Consider the following 12862-nt stretch of genomic DNA (forward strand, 5'->3'; position numbering starts at 1 on the left):
AGAGTTCAAAACTGGTAATGACCTACACCAGCAGTAAACAGCGAGTAATCCTCACACAATAGGAAAAAAAATTGGAGCATAAAGATCAAAAGCTCCCAAAATAGCACCTAACAGACTTATAACAGTCTAGGGTTCAATTGAGGAATGACCTTGCATAAAAAGCAACAGCCCCTATATAACAGCATATTGTAAGAAAGAGTAGAGTAGTGTAACAGTCTGTATCCCTGCCTATATAAGACACATAACACACCTGTGTATATTGCAGTATAGTGCCCTCAAGGAGGTCACACAGCACACAGCCCTTCCTAACCAAATGTCTAATCATTAGCTGAAAACACTGTAGAGATACATCCCTACCTGTATATAGCAGCAGAGGTGCGCAGTTAGAAAACTATCCCTGCCTAGCGAGGTAACTGTTGCTTGCTGAGATAGTACTATACAGACCATATTCGATAAATCTTTTAGGCTTTGGATTGGTAGTTTTACTGTCCTTTATTGTTTGACTTCTTCACCTGTTTGCGCACTGACCTGTTGGTATATTAGATTTTTTTCAACTGTGAAAATTCATTTAGAGGATAGTAGCAAGGTAGAAGCCATTATTCACTTTCTATATAAGGCTTATATGTGTACAGGTATATGCACATATTACTTGTACGCTTTACAGCAGAACTCATAGGCCATCCACACAATTCCCAAAAGGGGACCCATTGACCTCTATAGGAGAATGTTCTAGGCATGCAATTTGACCTATATGAAGGTCATTGTTCAATGAGGGAGAGTAATGGCCTAGTTACATGCAACGATTATCGCTCAAAATTCATTCAAACGAGCAAAAGTGAGCGATAATCATTCCCTTGTTGTTTATCGCTGAGTTTCAGCCTGCATTAAAATAGTAGTTGGATCATTCACTTGTTATTAAGTTTAAATGGCATTCGTTCAGTTGTTCAGTTTTTCAAAGGACTTAAGATGAGGGGTGATTGTTTACCCAGCTAAATACAATGACTCATGCGGCAGAAGACAATGGTTTTTTCTTTGCACTAATTAAAAACCTCCTGGCCAGAGATTCCTCGCACGAACACATGCCCACTTGAGTGAACAACATATAGAGTGTTTACTTAGCTAATAAGGGAAATGGCGAGGATTTCAAACAATTAGCAAAAAAGTCGTTAATTCACCCAAAAGACAATCATTGATGAGCCTTAATTATGCTATGATTATCACCTATTGTAAAGGGAGGATGCCGTTTTATTTATATATAGGTGCTACCTGCAATTGAAATCCTGCCTGGGATGATAATGACTGCTGTAGAACAGGAAGTGTCAAACTATTAGGCTTAGTGGTCAGTGTAAAAACTGCAGGATTTCAAGATTTTTTTTTTACAAAATATATAAAAATAAAAAAGAATTCACAAAAAAAATTCTTCAAAATTATTTCATATAAGAATTTGGTCTATACATTACCGGTAAGTCACTTTCTAATGACACATACGCTTTAAACACTGGTGAATGTGTAAATCTAATGTAGTCATAGTTTAAACCCAGCAAGATAGAGCATGAAATATTATATTTTAATGTAAGTTTAGTTATTGTGTTGATATATATATACACACACACACATACATACACACAAATATACCCACAGTATATCTCAACACAATATATACATTTTTCTTTCTAATTCTATCAATACTTGTATTTTGTAACTCTGTGTCATTTTTAACAAAGCTGTATTTCTAAAAATATTGCATTTTAAGACTACTGGTGTAGAATTATTAGTGACCTTGTGGAGCTCTAACTTCTGGAAGGTGCTAATAAGCACCTGCTCAGACACTTTGTTGGATACACATGATCTGCTTTTAATTAAAAAGACAATTGGCAAAAATCCCAGGCATAGTTAAGAATACATCTAACAAACTGCGTTGATGGGGCGTGGCCTGCGACCAGCATGGAAGGTCGCAACTGAGTGCAGCTCCCCAGGGGGATAACAAGATCCGACTAAAATCCTGGCCTGACCAGAACCGGAGAAGCCCAAACAACACCAAAGGGCTCCTAAACCTGTAAGGACATCCTGGACTGAGCCCAAGAGTGATTGCAGCCCTCTAGCTCCCACAACAGAGCCGCGAGAGGGGACGGCGCCGACACCCTGCCAATTTTTCCCGCGCTTCGGACGCAGCCACCCTCGCCACCCCAGCCCACTGCCTGACCGATCCGGAGCCCTAACGGGCTGCCTCCCCCCAGCTACCACCCCGCAGGAGACCCCGCTGGCGCTTGGGACTGGCCGCGCCACTCCGATCTTACCGGAGCCCCCTTCGCGCTGCCTCCGGGCCACGGAGACCAGCGCTTGCCGCAAGTCGGGTGGGGGTAACCCCCCGGCTGAACCAGACAGACTCACCTCGGAGAAGTGCGGCGCCCCGCTCACGCCGCACCTGGACCCAGGCCACTGCTGCAGGAGCCGCAGATAGACCGCCGACGCCGGCCGTCCTGATACCACCCATCCGTTGCCGACCGCGGAAGCCGGGGCTCCCCGCTTGCTCCCCGCTGGTAAATACTCGCCTCCGATCGTGCCAGAAGCGGGGCTGAGTCGTCGCCGGACATCCCCCTCCTTGGAGAGTGGCGGAAGACATCTCCTGCGCCCGTACTGCTGCTGCGGGACCCGACGGAAGCCGCGCCTCGCCGGAACCGTCATACAGCAGCTCCTCCATCGCTACATACCGCTGGCACACGGCGCCTCACACGCGCCGACCTGATCCCGGCACTACAAGCTGCAAGCCTCTCTCCCTACCCTCAGCACCGGTTGCAGCGGGTCCGACCACCCCAGACTGGTCAGCATCTGCGGCTCAACACATCGCCGGTCCGCTCGGCTGCCAGTGAACCACACCATCTGAGGCTCGACTCCTGGGGGAATCCCCCCTCCGAGACCGGTCCTGCGGAGCCGGCGACGAAAAAACCGTGAGTTACGTACAAGGGGCTGGGGGACAATACTCAAGACTGCATAGACTCCTCACATACGCAGGCACGGGCCAGGCGGCCTATAACACAACTGAAACACCTTAAATCCTAAGACTGCCGAGGGATTGGCTGCTCTCTTATTCCTGTTCTCCTGCGAACAGACTGCACGGAGCCGGGCCAACAAACAAAAGACCCAGCAACAGGTACCGACCCATCCCTGACTATAAGCCACACCAGTAGAAGCAGATTATAATATCTCGTGGTCGGTCGACCACCATACCTGACTGGCATAATCTCCTACCCTCTTTTACCGCGGCCAGACCTAGGCCAGAGATAATTGGGCACTATCAAGATCTAGACAAACGAACACTCTCTGTTTAGCAGTCCACAACAACGCAAAGATATAGACCCCTGATTTCTACAAGCAAATACCGACACAGTCTATACTATAACAACAACTCTCATAACCCGCCATACCAACCCAACGAGTTCTAACATGAGTACACGCGCGAAAGGTGGCACCGCCACCGAAAAACTAAAGGAATTCTCTCGTTCCGAAACCCCTGACCACACCCCGCGTGCAACGCGACCTACACAGGCAAAAGAGCCTGAAACTGAAACAGGGCAAAACCCAGAACCTACCATGCGTCAACTCCTAGACGCAATCAATATTTGTAAATCTTCTCTTACTAGTAAAATAGAAGAGATTAAATCCGACGTCTCCCTACTAAGACAGGACTTACACAATATGCGCGACAGAATGCGGGAAATGGAAGAGCGTGTCTCCAACGCAGAAGACTCACTGCGTCCATTAACTACGGCGGTCAAAAAGACAACACGAGCTATAGAATTCTGCCAATCCAAAACAGACGATTTGGAGAACCGCTCGCGTCGTAACAACTTACGCATAATAGGCTTACCTGAAAAATCAGAGGGTTCCCATATGGAAACATTCGCCGAAACCTGGCTAAAAACACTTCTAGGAGACGACACCTTCTCTACCAACTTTACAGTAGAAAGAGCCCATCGAGTCCCTGCAAAACCGCCACAGCCGGGAGCCCCCCGCGCCCCTTTCTAATAAGGATCCTAAACTGCAGGGACCGAGACGCTGCACTACGTCAAGCCAGAATAAAAGGTCCGTTAAAGTATAACAACACAACGATTTCCATATTCCTGACTTCTCTGCTGAGCTACAAAAACAAAGAGCCACCTTTACAGAGGTGAAATGAAAATTCAAAGAGAGACAGATTCCCTACTCAATGGCATACCCCACCCACCTACGAATCGTAGCCCAGGGAAGGGCGATCTTCCTCCAATCTCCCACAGAGGCCTTGGAGTGGCTAGATATGCACCCTGAAACACCAAAAGGATGAACGCCCCCACAACACTAACTAATGGGACTTTAAATCTTGTTGTGACCCAAACGCCCAACACTCCTTTGACGCATAGACTGTGTGCAACACGACCGGGACACCGCCAAAGTTATTGTTGGAGCCCAGCGGTCAGCCTCAAGCCTCTAAAGGCCAACAGAAGTCACCCCCCAAAAAAGACAGAACATCTGCTACTTCTAATTAGATTGTAGCTAAATTGTTTTCTTGTTTTCTTCTTTGCCTTTTCCTTTTTCTTATTCTCCCCCTCCTTCCCCCCTCCCCCCCCCCTTCCTTACCCTTTCTCCAACTTTTCTGTTCTGCTGTTTTCTTTGATATCCTCGGTATAATTTTAGCGAGATGTCAATATTCAATGTTTTGAATTGTTATGTTTCTGCTCTTCAACAATGTCTTCTACAAGCAGGTGCTACCACAATTCCCCCCCTTACACACATCAATACCAACCCCCTCCCATCCCTAATTCACAGACAAAAGACTAAATCTTACACCCACGTAAACAATGACGTCCCTAAAATGCCTTAGCTGGAACGTCCGAGGGCTTGGCACAGCACTCAAACGAAGGACTGTATTCGCATATATCAAACAACTAAACCCGCACATCATTAGCTTACAAGAGACCCACCTTGTCAAAGATAAAGCAGACACCATGTCAAAACCATGGATCCAGTGGACTTCCCATTCCTTTCACACCTCCTCCTCTAGGGGCGTCTCGGTGCTAGTTCACAAATCAGTGCGCTGGAACCCAATCACCACCCGCAGAGACCCCGAAGGAAGGTACATATTTATATACGGAGAAATAGACTCCAAAACATATGTCATCTTATCCATTTACAATCCGCCCCACAATAATCTCCATCTTTTGCAGACTGCCATTGCGTTTGCACATCACTATCCATTAGCGGAGGTAATGTGCCTAGGTGATTTTAATATGATAATGGACCCTATCAAAGACAAAAATTCTACACACCCTCTAATCCCACCCCCACCTCAAACTCCCCTTTGAGACAATTAATCGAAAGCGTCGGATGGGTCGACCTTTGGCGACTACGCCACCCCGAAACACGGGAATACACTTGCCACTCACCGGGATACAACGCACTGACAAGAATAGACTACATATTTAGCTCCATAGAACTGGCAATACATCTCACAAGCATAACACACTGCCCGAGAGGCATCTCAGACCACAGCCCCATACTGCTAACCCTAAAATTCCCACAAATTAAAATAAGACCCACATGGAAACTGCACCCATTCTGGCTCAAACTTATTGGATCGGACGACCAGATGCCTTTTCACATCTCCTTATTCCTAGACGCCCACAAGGACAACACCCACCCCGCCTTGAAATGGGACACGCTCAAGGCCTATATCAGAGGATTCCTCAAATCGACTATCTCACACATTAAAAAAACGACATCCCAAGCCGATAAGGAGATAGAAAACCAAACCCTAGAGGCCGAGAAAACATATATATCAGCCCCCACAGATGCCAACAAAATAGCCTAGCTCAGTCTATCCCGACTCTATAAGCACCAAATACATGCCAAAGCTAAACGTCAACTATTTTTCTCCAAACAACATTACTTTGAGCTAGGGAACCAATCCAGCCACCTACTCGCCAGCCTCATTAAACGGGAAAATCAAACTAACACGATCCTTAAGATCAAAAACCAGCAAGGAATAGAGTACACTGACGCCCCATCTATCACCAATTGCTTTAAAGAATTCTATGCTAACTTATACACCTCCACCTCTCATAATACGGTGACAGATGTCTTAGATTATCTGAACAATCTAGACTTCCCTACCCTCTCTGAAGAGCAGGTCAACCTCCTGGAAGCCCCCTTCACTCTGGAAGAGATCCAGCTAATAATCCAAGATATGGCCCTTAACAAATCACCAGGACCCGATGGTCTTCCCATAGAGACATACCGCAAATACCATGAGCAACTAGGCCCACAACTTCTTGAGGTGCTAAATCAAGCGCAACTAGACAAAACACTCCCAGCCTCATTCTATAAAGCATCCATAGTAGTCATCCTGAAACCTGGGAAAGACCCCACAGATTGTGGATCTTATCGACCCATATCACTGGTGAACGTGCATTACAAGATCCTAACTAAAATTCTGGCCACTAGACTAAACCAGGTGATCCTCTCCATCATACACCCCGACCAAACGGGCTTCATGCCCGGGAAGTCTACAACCATTAACATCCGCAGAGTCCAAACAGCTATCCAGTTAGGTAAACAATACAACATGCCCTGGGCTCTGGTCTCACTCGACATGGCAAAAGCCTTCGACTCTGTGGAATGGGTTTTTCTGGAGGCCTGTCTGATCCGTTTCGGATTCGGACCCAAATTTCAACAATGGGTTAAAACTATATACAAATCCCCGACTGCAAATGTGGTCGTCAATGGTGTCCCTTCGGCGGATTTCCAACTAGCAAGAGGTACCCGACAAGGATGCCCTCTATCCCCGGCCTTGTTCGCCATAGCCATAGAAGCGCTGGCGATCCGACTAAGAAGTGCCCCTAGTGTAACCGGTATCAAATGGTCAGATCTCGAAAGCAAACTAGGACTATACGCAGATGATACAATCTTATTCTTATCGAACCCATCAGACTCCTTTGCCCAAGCCATGACACACACATAGACAGATTCTCCCACTTCTCCGGATTACATGTTAATTGGTCCAAATCAACAATCCTCTATACAGAGGCCAACCCAAAAAACGACCCCTGCGTCGCAAAATACGGACTAAAACCAGTCTCAACATTCAAATATTTGGGAATGGTCATGTCGCACGACCATAATAATGCAATAGCAGATAACATAAACCCACTCTTAGAAAATATAAAACACAAACTGAAGCGATGGGCTAAACTACCACTATCCGTAGCCGGACGTATAAATCTCATCAAAATGGTCGTCCAATCCAAATGCCTATACATATTGCAACATATGCCAGTGAATGTCCCCAAGCGCCTCTTCAAATCCCTAAATTCCCTAATTATAACATTTATCTGGAATTCCTCCGGCTCTAAGCTGAGTCTATCAATCCTACAAAGACCCAAAGAGCAAGCCGGAATGGCCCTACCGGACCTCCGGCTTTACTACCTGGCAGGACAACTGCGAAACATCAGAGCTTGGGTCTTGGGGAAAGAACTACCCATAGCAGACAAACAACTTGCTAAACAAGTAACAGGACAAAATCTCCTGAACTTCTTAGAATTCCCAGAATACACCAAAGCTACCGAACTAATCCCACTTCATAAACTGGCTCTTAGCGTTTGGAAAGAAATAAAGACTCTGCAGAGCTACCAGGGTGTAATACCAGAACTCCCCCTCTGGAACAATCCTGGTCTTACCGCACTACAGACCGTCCCAGACCCACAATACTGGATCGCCCAAGGGGTACAAACAATAAAAGACATATATATAGACGGAATACTCCCCACTTTTACACAACTGCGAGATAGACTACAGGCCTCACACCTCCAACTGTTCAGATTCTTTCAGTTAAGACATGCACTAAACTCCCAATTTCCCCCCCCCCTTCGGCCCGCATATCCAACTTCCCTACAATAGGCATTCTCAAATCCCAAGGACCCAAAGGCCTAATATCAGCTTTATACACACACCTCCTCTCAGCTAAAATAGATCCTAACCCCCCCCCCAGCATATGATAAATGGAAACTTGCCATTACTTCCCTTACGCCTGAGGAATGGCAGGATATTTCTGAATCCCACCTGTCAGTATCACCAGCTGTAAATAACAAGCTAATCCAGCTATACATTATACACCAAGCCTACCTCACTCCCAATCGACTACACAAAATGCGCAATACGACCTCGGATTCATGCTAGAGATGCCGCCAACCAAGGGCGGACTTCTGGCACTTGATCTGGGAATGTCAGTACGTTAGGGAGTTCTGGTCAGAAGTAATAAATCTGGTAAACTCGCTGTTACGACCCCCATTATCCATTGAACTAGACCCTAAGGTGGCGCTGTTTGGTCTACTGGAGGAGGAGGTGTGGCCATTCCACATTCGAGTCTTCCTAGAGAAGACACTATTCCTGGCCCGCAAAGAAATAGCCATGAAATGGATGGCAACAGAGCCCCCTTCGATCCTACACTGGATCCAAAACGTAAACACTGTAACCTCGTATGAAAAAATCATATACCAAAACAGAGGATGCCCGGCTAAATTCCAAAAAGTATGGGGAGCCTGGCTAAACTCTTACTCTACTCTGATCACCAACTGAAATTTAAACTCAATTCACGCTAGTCCCCTTCCTCCCCCTCCCCACCCCCTAACATTCCCCCCCCATTGACAAGCGCCTGGAAGACCTGTAACCCCTAAGACCCAAAATAAGGAAGAGCAAAACTCAACTTACGGTTTATATAAGTTTGAAAATCTTTATTGTTAATAAAGCTACAGACGGATAGTTTGGAAGACACAGTAACAAGTTTGATATTAACTTTTAAAGTACGAATATGTTTCTATTTATACTAATATGTAATGTACAAACCTTCTTTATTATGTGTCTCACAGACCGCTCATCATTAATAAATAAAACAAATTTTAAAAAAACAAACTGCGTTGATAGTATTTTCCCAGAATACATGACAATTATTTTTGATAAACAAGTTTGCTAATGGAAAGACAGGTGTACATATCTGATGCTTTGAGAGATTTGTGTGGGTCCACCATGATTGTTTACCTTTTGCTAATACCTAACATTTATTTCTGAGTTATAAGACAGGTGTCTTTGCAAATATTCATATACTACCTACTTTTTGATTTTTTGTACTAAGCATGTATGCATTCTTTTCATGAATTAACCCTAAAGGGCAAGAAGCCCAGAATGATATCTATTGTTTTGAAGAATTTGACTAAACTTTGATTTTAACATGCTAATTAAATCTAGAAGATGTATGCGAAATTCCAATGTTAGGCAAGTAATCACATTCTGTGAGTAAACTCACTGATAGGGAAGACTGTAAATGATGCCCTTTGTCTCAATACACCATGTCTCTCCTTATAGCTCTTGGCTGTATGTATATTGATCCTGGAGGAATGACTAGGTCTTTGTGGGTAAAAATTTATCTAGGAAAATCAATAACTGCTGCTAAAAATAGAAGATTAAGTTAACAAACATACTTTCTCAAGTCTATATGGGTTATTTGACTTCGCCCCCTTCCCAAGGGTTATTTATGCCTGCTGATTTGGTGGCCTTCGATCCACAATACCGTTTTTGTATCTTTTTGGTTCAATAAAGAAAGAATTTATATATATATAAAAAAAATTAGGTTAACAAAATATTTATATTTTATTCCACCAATAGATTACAGCACTATCTGCTGTGAATCACATTTTATTGTTAAAGGGTCTTACTAGCCATAGGATAGGCTAGATGCGGGCGGTCCCCTAACATGTTTGCTTAGCTGTTTCTTTAGCTTCCAGAGAAGTGATTGTAGACAGCAGTGCACAAGTTTGGCCTGTCCTCCAATCATTTTCCACTTGGATGCAGTTACCAATCTAGGCAGGAAAGGGGTTTGGGGACTCCTGTTATTGACATAAATGTAGATCCCGAAGTTCAAAAAGTAAACCTTTTACCAGGTTCATGCTGCTTGAGCTGCAGGCAGCATAAACTCGGGACAGATAAGCCTATTTGGTCCATGTAGGTTTTATTCTGATATGCTGCTGTGTTTCAGAAAGAAGCATACTTAGATGTTTGACTTGGAGCTCAGCTAGAATGGAACTTTGAGTCAAAAAGGTGGGCCACTCCGGCCACTACCTGTCTATGTCATCACGACTGACAGCCCTCTCCCTAATAAACAGGCAGCTAGAGAAGCTGTCACTTTTGATGTTGTGGGTGGGAATAAAAATCCTAAGAAATGGAGATTGCTTTGTAGGGGGTGCATGTATATTGTTATGCAAGTTATAATACCTTTACAGTAGAGGTGTCTTTCCTGTGTCTACTAAATCTAACTAGGCAAAGAAGGTGCAGAGATGTGCCTATCGGAGTGTGTATACAATACTAACAAACCTGGAGAAGGAAATTCAATATAATAGTGATGAGCCGAATAAGTTTCACCATGTGATCAGGAGATTACAGGTGTTTTAACACAGGATGAATATGGTTTATAATTAAAAAAAAAAAATTGCTGGATCATTCGGATTTAAACAATAATCGTTCAGTGTAAACAGTAGCTTTCAGTACCGAACGGCTGTTGTGTTAAATGAATGGAGAGGGTGGGGGAAAGGGAGGAGACAAATCTGCAGCCGACGTGGCCTCTTGCTGGCCGCTATGTCAGAGAGCCAGCGATACTCGCTCCTGTTTGACAGCACAGGAGCATGTATACACACGGGGACGTGTGTCAGACATCGTTTACGCAACATTCGTCCAGTGTAAATGGGCCCTAAGGCAGCAAGAAAATTCCACAAATTCATTTATGACAAAGGAATACCTGTCAAGTGAAAACTCCATGAAGCTTATTGAGAGAATGCCAACAGTGTGCAAAGCTATCATCAAAGCACATAGATGAAAATGAAAAGGTGTGTCCAAATTTTTGACTGGTACTGTATATGTATATATGAATAGTCTGGGCTCTTTTCAACTGATAACCTATCATCTGGATAGGCCATCAGTACTTGATGGATGGCGGTCTGCCGCTTGGCAACCCTGTCCATCAGCTGATCATCCGGCCCACTGTCCAGTGCATTGGGATAGACATGGTCATCAGCAAACAGGGGAGGAAGAGGTAGCGCCGACTTAACTCACATTTAAATCAATGGGAGCACCGCACTGCTTTTCCACTTCCTGTTCCTGACATTTTGTCCTGGGCAGGAAAAGGAATAGCAGCATTGCACTCCTGTTGATTTCCGTGCCAGTAAAGCCAACATTCCTATCTGCACTGGACAGTTGGCCTGACAATCAGCTGATGGACGGGGGTCCCGAGCAGTGGACACTGTCCATTAACTACTGATCATCTGTCCAGAGGATAGGTCATCAGTTGAAAAGAGCCAAGACTACCACTTTCATGGTAGGTCACCTACCAAGACTTTCCAGATGACTACACTTGATGAATAAGCATAGGCATGGCCTTACAACCTTTTGATGCAATCAACTACTCTAAATATATAAGGGGATGGGATACAGGGGGGGGGGGGGGCTTCTTTACGATTTATAGTAGTTAGCAGAAATAGTACTTTTTACCCAAGCAAAAGTATATCCTGAGACAGTGGCTGAAGAATTCATTTTGCTCCTGTTTCATATATAAAATGTATTAGAATGGTGCTCTGTAACTAAGAAACAACTAATAAAAAATCTATATAAAATAAATAATCTGCTTTCTTTGAAATCATACGCCGTTAAACGAAATGCATTAAATAAATATAAATTTTATTAAAAACACCCACATCTCAGCATTATCAGGAATGATATAATAAACAGTTTTCAAATAGCCTGCGTTCATTACAATACATTACAATACTTACAGTATTTATAGCCATCATTAGATTTATACACATACCAACATTTTATGGAAAAAAAAAGAAACTTAAAAGGATAAAAAAAAAGCCTCTATAAAGTACGCAGAGAAAATGCACACATGAAATCATTACTTTAGTGTCAAACTGCATGGATTCCTATACACATTAACTATTAGCTTTAGAAGTGACCATTCTACTGTGCACCTATTAAGATGAAAGGGGTTCGTTCAAGTAAAGTTGACAACACTCAAAGCATTTTCAAGTATGGCTATAGTCAGCCTTGCAAATCCTATACTAGCGTTTTCATGTTTGCTTTCTATCGTGTCCAGAACTGTACACCAAATTACAGATTTCATTTACACAATATGCTGATCTTTTAAGCCAACCTTGCTTTTTCTAAATTTGTTTTGTAAGCAGTTTGGCAAATAGTTTGTGTTGCTGCTTTTAGTTGTATTTTTTTATTTTTTTTTACAAATAAAATAACAGTAATTAAAAAAAAAAAAATCAAAAAAAAAAAAATCACATGAATGATAACATAAAGCATGTTCATCTCTTCATGGGGCACAACACTCTTCCTATATAGCCTACTACAGATTAGGTACAAGTAAGAGTTTGAGACCTCATTTGGAAACACCGTAATTTTACATTACAACAAAATTGACTTATCTAAATTAAACAGGACACCATATTACAAAAAAGGTATTAAAGGTATTATAGTGTGCACAGGCACAATGTTCATAAAAAATTAATGTACATATATACAGTATGTGACTGGTTTAAAAAAAAAAAAAGGGGTTCCCACTCCATTGCAATGGGAACCAGACATAATCAAATTGAAGATGTATATTGCACAGTATGACAACTTGTGAAAAGGGATTTGGACTTTGAAGAATGATGAAGGAAGCCCGGTGATGCGTGTACGTATGGTAACCATTTTGAAATGATGTACGCTGAAGTTGAGAATCAACACTAAAGGGTGCCATGCACTGAATTACATTCTAGCAAGTCGCACCTCCAGTCTT

Source organism: Eleutherodactylus coqui, chromosome 7 (assembly GCF_035609145.1).
Source record: "Eleutherodactylus coqui strain aEleCoq1 chromosome 7, aEleCoq1.hap1, whole genome shotgun sequence".
Classification (NCBI taxonomy): domain Eukaryota; kingdom Metazoa; phylum Chordata; class Amphibia; order Anura; family Eleutherodactylidae; genus Eleutherodactylus; species Eleutherodactylus coqui.